The 13,072-nt window shown below is 43.1% G+C and overlaps 1 long non-coding RNA gene across 2 annotated transcripts; it reads right to left on the bottom strand.

Moving 5' to 3' along the window:
- Nucleotides 1-7,174: 7,174 nt before the first annotated feature.
- On the bottom strand, nt 7,175-12,385 carry LOC307215147. Of its 2 annotated transcripts, XR_013838319.1 has the most exons (3): nt 11,306-12,385; nt 10,759-11,273; nt 7,175-9,229 (listed from the first exon to the last, which is right to left on the bottom strand). It is a non-coding gene; the product is annotated as an uncharacterized lncRNA (long non-coding RNA). The 2 variants fall into 2 exon arrangements; XR_013838318.1 differs by having other exon boundaries at nt 10,759-12,385.
- Between the last annotated feature and the right edge of the window lie 687 nt (nt 12,386-13,072).

Below are 13,072 nucleotides of genomic sequence, written 5' to 3'. Positions count from 1 at the left end.
CAATTGCTTATTCATGTTCACAACCTACTATCAACATCTTCCACTGCGTCTGAAGGAACCCAACCATGGGGACATAAATGAAGAGTGTAAGCAAAAACAACTCTGGATTTTTTATTTTATTGCCAACGAGGATTCTGAGATCGTTCTTCCATGCCTGCTTTCTCTTATTTCGTAGTTACCTTCTGGTTGCATTTCGGTCTCTGTTTACTGATCTTAGGTTAAAGTCTAACAGATCATGCTTCAATGCATAGAATAATCAGTTGCTCCTGTAAGATAGGAGTATCATCCCGCATAAATGAGTTTCACCACTGGAAAGAAAGAACTACATCTGGTTTGGTTATGAGCAAAGGGAAAGGGAAAGAGTAGTCAAGAACAACAGGTTCTGTATTTTACTTTGCATCAAACATTGGTCCTTTGGCTGTCCACAAAAAGCTAAAACTTTCAGTGGAAAATATTCTTTTGAACTATATACCTATTGTATAGAAGTTAAAAACAGGACAACGAAAATCGATTCTACGGATTCTAATGGTAGACAAGAGACTGATATTGATGAATTGGAAGAATAAAGATATGATCCCCTTTAATAAATGGATTGACCATATGATAACACACACAACTTATGAATGGAGAGCTTACAGATGTAGACTTTGACTGGATAAATATGACAATATTTCAAATGAGCTTATACAAAATGTAGCAGGCTATCAATATTTACAAGTGTATTAGGATAATAATATGAAATTTATATGAGAATGTATGGGTTGGGGTATTTTTCGTATTTTGTACATCGTTTCTTTCCGCACATTTTGTGCCTTTTAATTCTTCATTTCTTTCCCTCTTTTTTTCTTTGCATGACTTCATTTCTTTAGAATTGAAACCTTTTGAATAAAATATACATGGCAAAACAAGAACATTGGTCATTTTGTTGCCTCAAGGCATAACGGAGTTCCCTGAGTACTCCTGAACTACAGGAGAGCTGCATTGTACATTAGAGTGCATTGACAAGCTAGCTTAATGGATAGGTTAAAAACAAGATATGTAAATATATATAATGATTTATTTATTTTTGCTGTGTTTACTGTATAAATATTTAGAAGTGCACTTAGTCCTTCACAGGACTGGGAACTGATGAGACATCTTTCTAGAGCTGTTTGGTACTTGGCAGCTAAGGGATTGGCTATTGGTAGAAGGGCGGGAGCTTTGTCCTTCAAATTTGGTTCCCTGATAAGCTATTTGGCTCTGCGCAGTGCCTTCCACACTAAACATACTTTTTATTGGTCTTAATTTTATTGGTCCTGTTCAGGCATTTGGGGTACGATGATACCCACACCTGCGTTAGGGTTACGGGTTAGACCCTTTTATGTCATTACACTACAGGGTCAACACTTTTAGTCAATTAATGCTCTTTTATCTTTTCACTATATAAGCAAACATGATGCAGAATTTAAAATATAAGTCACTTTGAGATATTTTGTAGTAAGTGCCAAATAAATACTACTACTACTAATAATAATAATAATAAATTTTGACATTAGTAGCAGGGCAGGGATATAAAATCACTGGAAGACCCAGATGTATGAACTATGGCTCCTTTGTTATCACATTGACCTATAATTGTTATTGTGACATCACCAATTAGAGATGGCCATGTGGATGGAAAATGCACCCCTTTGTGATTGGGCTACATGGAGCACGAGGCCTCACACCATTCCTTGAGGATGGCAAGTCATTTTCATAGAGGAGGTCCCATGCCCCTTCTTCAGAGAGGCCACAATATCCACACACATGACCGCCTCTGATTGGAGAAGGAACTCACAGAGCCGATCCCAGGTCAGCAGAGGAATTCTGACTCTGGCACATGGGTTGTGGGGTAGGCTTTCTGGTGTCACAAGGACCATGAATCATCCTTTAAGGTTGGACGTAAATTATCCCATTTCTCCTATTCAGATTCTATCTCTTCTTCATGCTCTTCTGTGTATAAACAAATATTATTTATATGCTATACGCAATCTCTTGTGCTTTCTTTCCCTCTCCTTTTTATTTGTTGTTGTTGGCAAACTTAAATTACAAATAAATTCCAGTGGTACAAGTCATTAACACCTTGTTGCACCACAAACCTGGATGATATTCCTGTTTTAAATGAGAAAAATGGCTGTTCCATGTCTGGAAGCATAAAGCTTCCGTCTTTATCCCAAGATCAGTTATTTAGTCATAGAAGATAAAGATATACAACCTAAGGGCAATTGTATTGCAAAATACAAGGAAGCAGGTATGAAGCCAATGGTCTCCAGCCCTGCAGCTTATCTTCGCCTTAATTAAATCTGAGATCCTTGACAAACCGCTGAGCCATGTGCTAACATTTCAGTCTGTTGTGGCGGTGTGTTTGATGCTCAGCTCACCATTTTGCTTTGCCAGAAATCAGCACATAGCTCCTGGTTCCTACTATGAAAAGTGAGTCTGTTGTTTTATCTGAACATTGACTTTCATGTGCATCCACTCAGCTGCTAATTTGGCCTGGTTTCCTCGGTGACTGCTTTCAAGCCAGCTGTTAGATATGGAGGCCACAAGAGTCAGCCTGATGTGTAGTGTATGTGTAAATCTACCACATCCTGGATCCATGTAGCTCAGTATTGGGCTGACCGTCTACACTGGTGTGGAGTCAAGGGGCACTGAGAACAGGGAAGGTGTGTCTGTGGCTCCCTCATACAGTGCTTCTCTTTATAGCACTGAGCGGTGGTTCAAAGAACACTGATTGTACAGGAGAGCCAGTGTGGTGTAGTGGTTAAGAGTGGTAGTCTCGTAATCTGGGGAAATGGGTTCGCGTCTCCGCTCCTCCACATGCAGCTGCTGGGTGACCTTGGACTAGTCATACTTGTCTGAAGTCTCTCAGCCTCACTCACCTCACAGAGTGTTTGTTGTGGGGGAGGAAGGGAAAGGAGAATGTTAGCCGCTTTGAGCCTCCTTAGGGAAGTGATAAAGCGGAATATCAAATCCAAACTCTTCTTCTTCTCGACTACGGGGAACCCCTGCTCCTAAAAAGTTTGACCTCTCACCCTTGGAATGCCTGTGCAGGGAACACTCTGGGTTTTTTAAGACCTTTCTTCTCTTACACATCAAATGGCAATGCTAGAGTCCCCTCCCAGCATTCACACACACGTGCACACACAAAAACCTTACATTGGCCAATGCTAGTTTTCACCAGTTATATTGTGCAATTGCTTTCTGAAGAAGCAAATATGGAGGGCGGGTGGGGGGAAAGCACAAATCTGCTTAGACATAGCCCAATTCACATGGAGCAGTTGGGCCTGAGGCTGACCGTCTCTTTAGGGAACAGATATTCTTTTCAATGGGAGCCGAGGCAGAGATGAAAGAATGTTTGGTTTGGTTTGGTTTGGTTTGGTTGGTTTGTTATGTCCTACCTCATCATTTATAACCCTGGGATTTATAACCGTACTGCAAAAAAAGGGTATTTAAAAATCCTCCTGACTTCAAGGTAGCAAACCTGGTCCCTCCAAGCATCCACAAATTCACTCATTTGATTACAAGGGATGAGTGGCCCCAGGCCTCTGGAAAACAGGGCAGCCACACAAGTTCCTACCCCCAGAAGGCTCATTTCCACTACTGTTTTCATGTTGGCAGAAAACAGCAGAGTCCCTTCTGAGAAACTCCTGTTGTTTCTTACCTTCTCCAAATCCTCCCATCAGATGTCAAGGAGATAAAGAACTACACAACTTTCAGAAGGTATCTGAAGGCAGGAAGTTTTTAATGTTTGACATTTTATTATGTTTTTATACAGAATACATATGGGCAGGGAATAAATTATCATCATCATCATCATTATCCAAGGAGAGAGGACTGCTGTCTCACTAGCAGGACCTCAAGTGCTTGCCAAGGATTTGGAGCACATACTCAGTGGTGATGACCACAAATAATTGTTGGCTAGGAAGCCAACTCCTAGACCTGTGGACCCCTGATTATTCCCCCTTTTCTCCACTCAACAACAACCCTTTGAGCTTCCGAGGATTCACACCTAAAGCACAGTCAACACACATTTAAAGAGCATAGCTTCCGCAAAGAATCCTGGGAACTGTAGTTCATTAAGAGTGATAGGAATTGTAGCCCTCAGAGGGGGGATTGCAGTTCCCAGGATTTGGGGGAGGGGGGGCAATTGTATGCTTTAAATTTATGGATCTGCCCTTAGGTTAGTGCTGAGGAAGTGTGACTGACCTGAAGTCACTCAGTAAGCTTGGTGGAGATATGGGGATATGTACCCAGACCTAAATCTGAACCTCAAATCAATGCACAACAGTGTGTCTCAGTTTTAAAAGAAATGCTTAACAATGCAGTACTAAAAACAAGGAAAAAAATTGTCCAGTAGCACCTTAGAGACCAACAAAGTAGTTGGTGTCTAAGGTGCTACTGGATATGTGTGTGTGTGTGTGTGTGTGTGTGTGTGTGTGTGTGTGTATTGACTGCGTCAGACCAACATGGCTACCTACCTGAATCTAAAAACAAGGAGACAGCTAGTTCCAGTGGATGCTGTTAAATATAAGCATCATAAAATGGGCTGCATAATACTTTCTCTACCACTCCCATCCTGCGTATGATTGCAGATGTGTACTTACATAGACTGGCCTCAGGGTCTGGCAGAAGCAGTACAAATTATCAGGTGATGCCAACCACTCTAAGGCAGAAATCATCCCTGGCAGTAATGTGTCCACATTCAGAAGTAACATATATATTATTCATTTTCCTCCTGAAAATTCTTCTGCATTTTACTGCAAATTTATCCTGATAAACACTTTTTTGCAGTTTGGACTGCAAAAAACTGCGCATTTTTGCAAGCAATTTCATCTAATAAAATGCATTCCTGTTTGTTGTTTGTTGACTAACCGCATCATTCCGTATCATTTGATAAAGGTGTCAGACACCCTTGTAAGCTTTGAAATGAGCTCTTTCTGAGCAAGAAGCCATCTGAGCAGGATCCCATCCTACCAAAGTAACAGAAATGCCTGCTCCATCTTTCCATCCCCAAAAAACAGGAAATGTCCAGAGGAGGTAAAAGCACAGACACTCCCTGTGACCAGGACCTTGCAGGGTCAGGGGTTGTGAGTGTATGGGTTGTCTCTGCTCTTTGACTTTCCCATAAGAATGTAAGAATTGCCCTGCTGACTAAGCCCCAAGGCCCAAGAAAAGTGGCAGCTATGTGAATCAGAGAAATGACAGGATGCAATCAGTATTTGAGATTTCGAAGGAATGATTTTGTAATCAAAAGCTCCCTCCCGGAAAAGTCTCTTGAAAACCATAGTGAAATAGCCTTTTGTAAACCACAAATTTCCTCTTTCTCTCATGAGAAATGATGGGACATAGCAAGGGGGAGGTAATACGATTCAATTTGTTTCCGACACTTGGAAGAAACAATTTTGTCACCAAGAGCAAGACACTTTTTAAATAAGATCTCCCACTTTATTTAAACAGTTAAAGGTAAAGGGGCCCCTGACCCTTAGGTCCAGTCGAGAGCGACTCTGGGGTTGCGGCGCTCATCTCGCTTTATTGGCCGAGGGAGCCGGCGTACAGCTTCCGAGTCATGTGGCCAGCATGACTATGCCGCTTCTGGTGAACCAGAGCAGCGCACGGAAACGCCATTTACCTTCCCGCCGGAGCAGTACCTATTTATCTACTTGCACTTTGACGTGCTTTCGAACTGCTAGGTTGGCAGGAGCAGGGGAGCAATGGGAGCTCACCCCGTTGCGGGGATTCGAACCGCCGACCTTCTGATCGGCAAGTCCTAGGCTCTGTGGTTTAACCCACAGCGCCACCCGCGTCCCATTTAAACAGTTATATGACACCTTTTTCCAACAAGGTCAAGACGCGCCTAACAGCATACAGTGGAAATGAAACAGTAATATAAGAAATGCAACAACCATTTTTTAAAAGCAACCTCAGCAGTTAAAGCATATTCAAAAAGAGAGCAAACATTTAGGGCTTGAAAGGGTTCCTAACATGAAAGGTTTTTGCCATCTTCTGGAAAGCCTTAAAGAAATCCAGTGAATATATCCTCTTCCTAGTACTAACTAGCCATATTTCTTAGGACGTTGGGACATAGAGGAGGACCTCAGTAGGACAGGTGCATTCAGGGGGTGATATTCTTGTGATAACCTATTAAAATGGGCTTTGAGGGTCATTACTAGCCCCTTGAATTGAGCGTGGAAACAAAAACGAGTTTAATGATGTAGAATCATGAAGCAAGTTCTTCCTAGGTATGCTGTGTGTGTGTGTGTGTGTGTGTGTGTGTTTCTTTGCGTGTGTTGGGCAGTGCAGTCCTGTGCATGTTTACTTGCCGGATCAACCCAAAGGTCCATCTCATGTAACCTTGTTTTCCACAGTGGTCAACCAGCTGCTTCCCAACCCACATACAGGACATAAAGGAAATAGCCTTCTTCTCTTGCCATTCCACAGAAAATAGTGACGAGGAAGAAGGCCTTCTTGGTGGTGTCCCCCCCAAAAAACCTTTGGAATACTTTGGAAGCTTCTCTGGCTGTAGCAATGGGCAAATCTTGTCAAAATCCATTTCTCTGTCTCATTTTTCCTGCGTCTTCAGTTCAACACAGCAAATGGTGCTTTTTAAAAAGTTTTAAGTTTGAATTTCAGTGCAACGTAAGAACATAAGAAGAGTCTGCTGGATCAGGCCAATGGACTTTTTAGTCCAGTATCCTGTTCTCACAGTGACCAACCAGATGCCCATGAGAAGCCCACAAACAGAACCTGGGTGCATTAGCAGTCCACCTACCTGGAGTTCCCAGCAATTGTGGAGTGGAGGAAGTGACTAGGAGCTGCTGATAGCCGTGTCCTCCATGAATTTATCTAATCCCCTTCTAAAAGCCTTGCATTTTATTTTATTTTTTTAAAAAAATCAATTTACTTCTTACACGCCCTTTAGCAGGACAGGTTTTATACAAGTATAGAACAAATGAAACAGTTGCAACCATAAAACAAACAAGTGAACACAATTAGAAGCGGTTTGTTTATAAAAATATTTCTATACTGCTGTATCATAGAAATGTATTCCAGTGGTTTGCAGCAACATAAAAACACAAAGTTCCATACATAAAACAGCTAAACGCAATACCATCCTTTAAAGACGCAACACAAACACTTCTATATTTTTTAAAAAAAGAAACAGTTTAAAAATATTTCCAGTACAGGTGCAGACTGGGATAAAGATCTCCACTTAAAAGTCTTGGTGACTCCAGCGGGCGCCAACGAGGAACAGAGACGCTACCTGTAAATATTGATCCTGCAAATATGTGGATTTATTTTTTTACTGTAGTGGTTGCAAGCTGCTCTGTAGAGGGATTTTCAATAAAATAAAATCAACAAAGGCAAGGACGAGGGAAAACAATTTACGTTAAGTTCACTGTAAATACACCAGGTATTATTAATGGTGCAAAGCAGAGTATGGAGGGGAGAAGTGGGGAGCAGAGATCAGAGAATTTCCCCAACAGATTGAAGAAAAAAATTAAACAGGGTTGCCATGCAAGTAATAAAGAAATCATATAGAAACTTGGCACAGTGTTGTGTTGTGGTTACAGTGTCAGGCTTGGAGCTGGAAGACCAGGATTCAAATCCCCACACAGGCATGAAGCTCACTGGGTGAAACTGGGCCAGCCGCTGCCTCTCAGCCTAACCTACCTCACAGGATTGTGGGGATTAAATGGGGGGGGGGGGAGAACCACGTAGGCCACCTTGAGTTCCTTGGAGAAAAAGATAGGATATAAATGGAATAAGTAATAAATAAACAATTGTTGTTGTTTAGTCGTTTAGTCGTGTCCGACTCTTCGTGACCACATGGACCAGAGCACGCCAGGCACTCCTGTCTTCAAATAAACAATTAACTTGGAGGAAAAACAAACTCATGGCGCATTTTGCACGGTACATTTATATCCCACTGGTCTTCCATCAGAAGAACTCACTGAGTCCCAGTTGGGCACTTATACAGGCACTGACAAACCCAAACCAGCCTGGCTTGTGCAAGCATCATGAGCACTTCTGCTATGTTCCAGAGGGTATGATTCAAGTTACCAGAAAGGAGATTCTGACTAAACATCAGGACATAAGAGCTGATTGACATTGGAGGTTTTTAAGCAGAGGTGGGGTGGCCTTCTGTCATGGATGCTTTAGTTGAGATTCCTGCATTGAAGGGGGTTGGACTAGAGGACCCTCAGGGTCCCTAGCTTCTGCCAACCTAGTAGTTCGAAAGCATGCCAGGGCAAGTAGATAAATAGGTACCGCTGCGGTGGGAAGGTAAACGGCGTTCCCATGCGCTCTGGCACTCATCACGGTCTTCCTTGCGCCAGTAGCAGTTTAGTCATTCTGGCCACATGACCCGGAAAGCTGTCTGTGGACAAACTCTGGCTCCCTCGGCCTGAAAAGCGAGATGAGCAATGTGTTAGAATTCCTGCTCCATGATTGCAGTCATGGGATTTTTGTCTATCACATGACGTGGTATGTTTTGACTCCACAAAGTGGGAAGTGACAGAGACAGGATGTTTGTGTTACTGTGTTCTGTGAAGTGGGACTATTGCCCTTTGTTCTTTCTCTTTGCTGTCTGATGCTAGAGAGAGAGGGAGCCATGTTGCAGTGTTCTGTGTGTGTTTATATGTAAATAAAGTAGATTAGCCAAAATGCTGAGTTGCTGAGGTCTGTCACGCAAGCTGCAAAGACTCTGCGGATCCCTAAGGGTGCCGATGTCTGTTGGCATCGGTCGCTGTGATGTTCAGGCAGAAGAAAGCTTTTGAAGCTCCCAAACGATCGACCAGGAGGGAGAGAACATGCCAGTCGGGCATGTGTCTCTTCCAGGGTCCCCCTTGAGTGTAGGATGAGCTCCTGACACACTCCACCCCATAGTCACCTTTGACTGGACTTAACCATCCAGGGGTCTTTCACCTTTACCTTTTTATCAGGGTCCCTTCCAAGTCTACAGTTCTATGATTCCACGCCATTGACAAAGCATGCAGTATGCCTTTACTGTGGAGGCTGGTTCGTTAGAGAGAACAGGACACAGCCACCACCAACCTCAATCTGCCCACAGTTAAGTCCCCAACTACCTGTCTTCTTACTTGCATCCAGTAAGTGGTGACTCGTCTGTCATTGGCTCTGGCTCCACCTACTGTCCCCTTCTCTGCTTCACAGCCTATCAGTCCCAATGGGTACCAGCCATAGCTGCATGCTAAAAATAATAATAATAAACATTAAAAAAAAATCCAACCCATGCCATCAAAGTGCTGAACACATAATTAATTTTTACTTCAGCAATTTTATAGATGTTGCATGATGTTTCTCATCCAAACTCATTATCTGGAAGAACAGCTTGTGCCAGACGAATCAATGTTTAAATTATTGTTGGGTAGGTGGGTTGAATCAGAGAACATCAAAAGGTGTTACAAGAAGCTCGTGCCATGGAGCAGGTCCCTGCTTGCTAGTAATTATTCGCCATGCCCTGTTGTATAACTAAGCCACAAGTTCTTCGCTCTGTTGCAATTTTTGTAAGAAGGCATTAAAAAACTTTTTGGCACAAATGTCCCATGTGAATGAATAACAGATTTACTTGGAATGTTCACAACGCAAAATGTTTGTTTTGGGGACATAGATGGGAACATCATCAAACTATGACATGTCGGTTACTTCCAGCCTCTGTCATGGAGGGGGTCCACATTGCTTGGAAATTCAGAAATGATCAAGTTGCTAATTTTCATGATTGAAAGGACAAATTTATAATGAGTAACCCGAAGCCCCTCTTAGCTATGATTGTGCTATGAATCATGGCCATTGGTGATGCTTCTCATGGATCACTGAGTCTCAGCAACAGCTTCCTAGTTCTTTTAAGTGGTAAGGAGAAATTGAAAGGAGCAAGCAAGCAAAAACAACAAAAACATCTGAAGATGGCAAATCCATTTATAAGGAAACATTTCCTGAAGATTCATATTCTATCACATTCATTCTGCATCTATTCATCACATGATGATCCATGGTAAGGAAGTGTCCTTTTTTTTCTGGGGGGAAAGTGGGGGAGCTCACCATGAAGTAAGTTAGATTTTTGCGGGCCCAGTTGCAGTGCCACGCCCACACAACCATGGGCAGTGCCTAAATGTAATATGTGATTAATAAACTCAGGCAGACAATGATCTGGATTAGAAATGGCCACAACTTTATTGATTACAGATATACGTGGATTTTGGGCACAGGCAATGAGTATATTGGGACGCAGGTGGCGCTGTGGGTTAAAGCCTCAGCGCCTAGGACTTGCCGATCGAAAGGTCGGCGGTTCGAATCCCTGCGGCGGGGTGCGCTCCCGCTGCTCGGTCCCAGCGCCTGCCAACCTAGCAGTTCGAAAGCACCTCCGGGTGCAAGTAGATAAATAGGGACCGCTTACCGGCGGGAAGGTAAACGGCGTTTCCGTGTGCGGCTCTGGCTCGCCAGAGCAGCAATGTCACGCTGGCCACGTGACCCGGAAGTGTCTCCGGGTAGCGCTGGTCCCTGGCCTCTTAAGTGAGATGGGCGCACAACCCCAGAGTCTGTCAAGACTGGCCCGTACGGGCAGGGGTACCTTTACCTTTTACCTTTTTTAATGAGTATATATTCATTTCATCCGGCCGCCCACTGGCAGACAAATAGTAATAATAATTTCATTTTAAAAAGGTTTAAAAACCCTGTAGGTTGTCAGATCAGATGTTTACTGTTATGTACTGAAGTTCTCACCCTGGGCCAGCAGGGGGATACTGTAGATAGTTCAGGTCCACATATGCAAATAAGGGATCGAAAATGACGTTCAGTGATTGGATAGTTACAGAAAGTTGTTACAGTTACGTTGTACTGGAGCTCTATATAAGCAGGCTGGCTGAACCCTTCGGTTCAGTTCTGTTCTGGCCTGTGAATAAACAAGACCTGTTTGAAGAATTGCTGTGTCGTCTGATATGTTCACCCACAACTTAACATTTACCCACCTCATATTTCGCCATTCAACAGAGAATTGAAGTCTCCAAAGACCAGAGGACTTAACGTAATATAGCTATTAAGTTATATAAGCAGAGCATGGTGCAGTGTCTAGAGTGTCAGACTTAAGACCCAGGAGGCCAGGGTTCAAATCCCCACTCACATACCCTCCAACATTTCTCCGATGAAAATAGGGACATCCCATTCTATAATGATAATTTTACTATTTATGCCCCACACATCTTATTGGGTTACCCCAGCGATCCTGGGCAGCTCCCAACCTATAGAAAAACATTAAACATTTTTAAAAAACCAAAAACTTCCCTATACAGGATTGCCTTCAGAAGGCTCAGGGGTTGGATGACTCCAAACCCTCCAACATTTCTCCAATGAAAATAGGGGCATCCTAAGGAAAAGCGGGACATTCTGGGATCAAATCAGAAACTGGGATGGCTTCTCTAAATCAGGGACATCCCTGGAAAATAGGCACACCGGGGCCGGGCGGGTCCTGCATTCATCCAGAAAACCCAGTCACTGTAATAATGATGATGATGATGATGATGATGATGATGATAATTTATTCTTTATACCTCACCTATCTGTTTGGGTTTCCCCGGCCACTCTGGGTGGCTCCCAACAGAATATTAAAAACATGATAAAACATCAAACATTAGAAACGTCCCTAAAAACTTCTCTCAGCCTAACCTGCCTCACAGGACAAAACGGGTGTGTGTGTGTGTGTGCTTGATAAGCTGGATATAAATGTCTGTATACATACATACATACATACATACATACATACAAACAGACATTCCCACTGCAGTCAGAAGATTCCTCAGACAGTAAGAAACAATCTTCCTGCCTCTCAATTCATCTCTCTCTCACACACTTTCTCTCACATACACAAAGACGCACACACTGCCCATTCCAGCAGTCTCTGTCTGCTCTCACTCAAGTGCTTTGCCTCTGCATCGTTGATTATTATTATTATTTTAAAAAATGTCAGTTGGAGGAGGGTAGTAAAGTTGGACTGTTGTGTGACTGAGAGAGGTTTTATCCTCTTGCCCCCACTGAGGTCCATTTGGAATTAACTGTCTTTGCCCCCTGTCTGCAATTTATCATGGGAGGAAAGCTCTCCCCACCTCCACATCTGACACACAAATCTGCAGAGCATCTGCCAGATTCAACTCTGGAGGTTGAAGGGGTCTTTTAGAGCATGGGTAGGCAAACTAAGGTCCGGGGGCCGGATCCGGCCCAATCGTCTTCTCAATCCGGCCCGCAGACGGTCTGGAAATCAGCGTGTTTTTACATGAGTAGAATGTGTCCTTTTATTTAAAATGCATCTCTGGGTTATTTGTGGGACATAGGGATTCGTTCTCCCCCCCCCAAAAAAAAAATATAGTCCGGCCCCCCACAAGGTCTGAGGGACAGTAGACCGGCCCCCTGCTGAAAAAGTTTGCTGACCCCTGGTTTACAGAATGGGTAAGGAAACTTTTTTTTTCATTCTGAGGGCCACCTTCCAAAAACACTCAAGGCAAAGCAAGGCCCATGAGGGGTGTGGCCTGGAGAGAGTTCCAAGGGCCATATAGCAAAGCTTGGAGGGCCACATGCAACCCCCCTGAGGTTCTCCACTTCTTGTTTAGGTGAACTAAATCAGTAATCAGAGTACTAATCCTATTCATATTTATTTGGGAATAAACACAAACTGAACCCAGTGAGACTTGCCTCTGTGTAAACAGGTACAGGACTGGCCTGTAGAAAATATCACCATTCTTTTTTCAAAACACTTTAAGGCAGAAGCACTATGCCCCATTCACAGGCACAGTAATCATGCAGCAAACATATAACACTATTCTCTGTCTCTCTCATTTCTGGTGTTATTTTGACAGTCCTTTTGAGCTGGAAATGCATTTGTTCCAGCAGTCTGGATTCATCTGATCATTTTAAAATAGCCAGTCATTTCAAACTAGGAATTGGTACGAAATGAATAGAATCAAATAAATTTGTGGGCCTGTTTCTGGATTATAAACAAGAGCCACCTTGTCTGTGCCCCATGAAATAAAATTATTCAAGTCTCGGA

The sequence above is a fragment of the Podarcis cretensis genome (genome assembly GCF_951804945.1).
Source record: "Podarcis cretensis genome assembly, chromosome: 4".
Classification (NCBI taxonomy): Eukaryota; Metazoa; Chordata; class Lepidosauria; order Squamata; family Lacertidae; genus Podarcis; species Podarcis cretensis.
The sequence above is the reverse complement of the archived record's forward strand: the minus strand, read 5'-3'. Positions and strand labels throughout refer to the sequence as shown.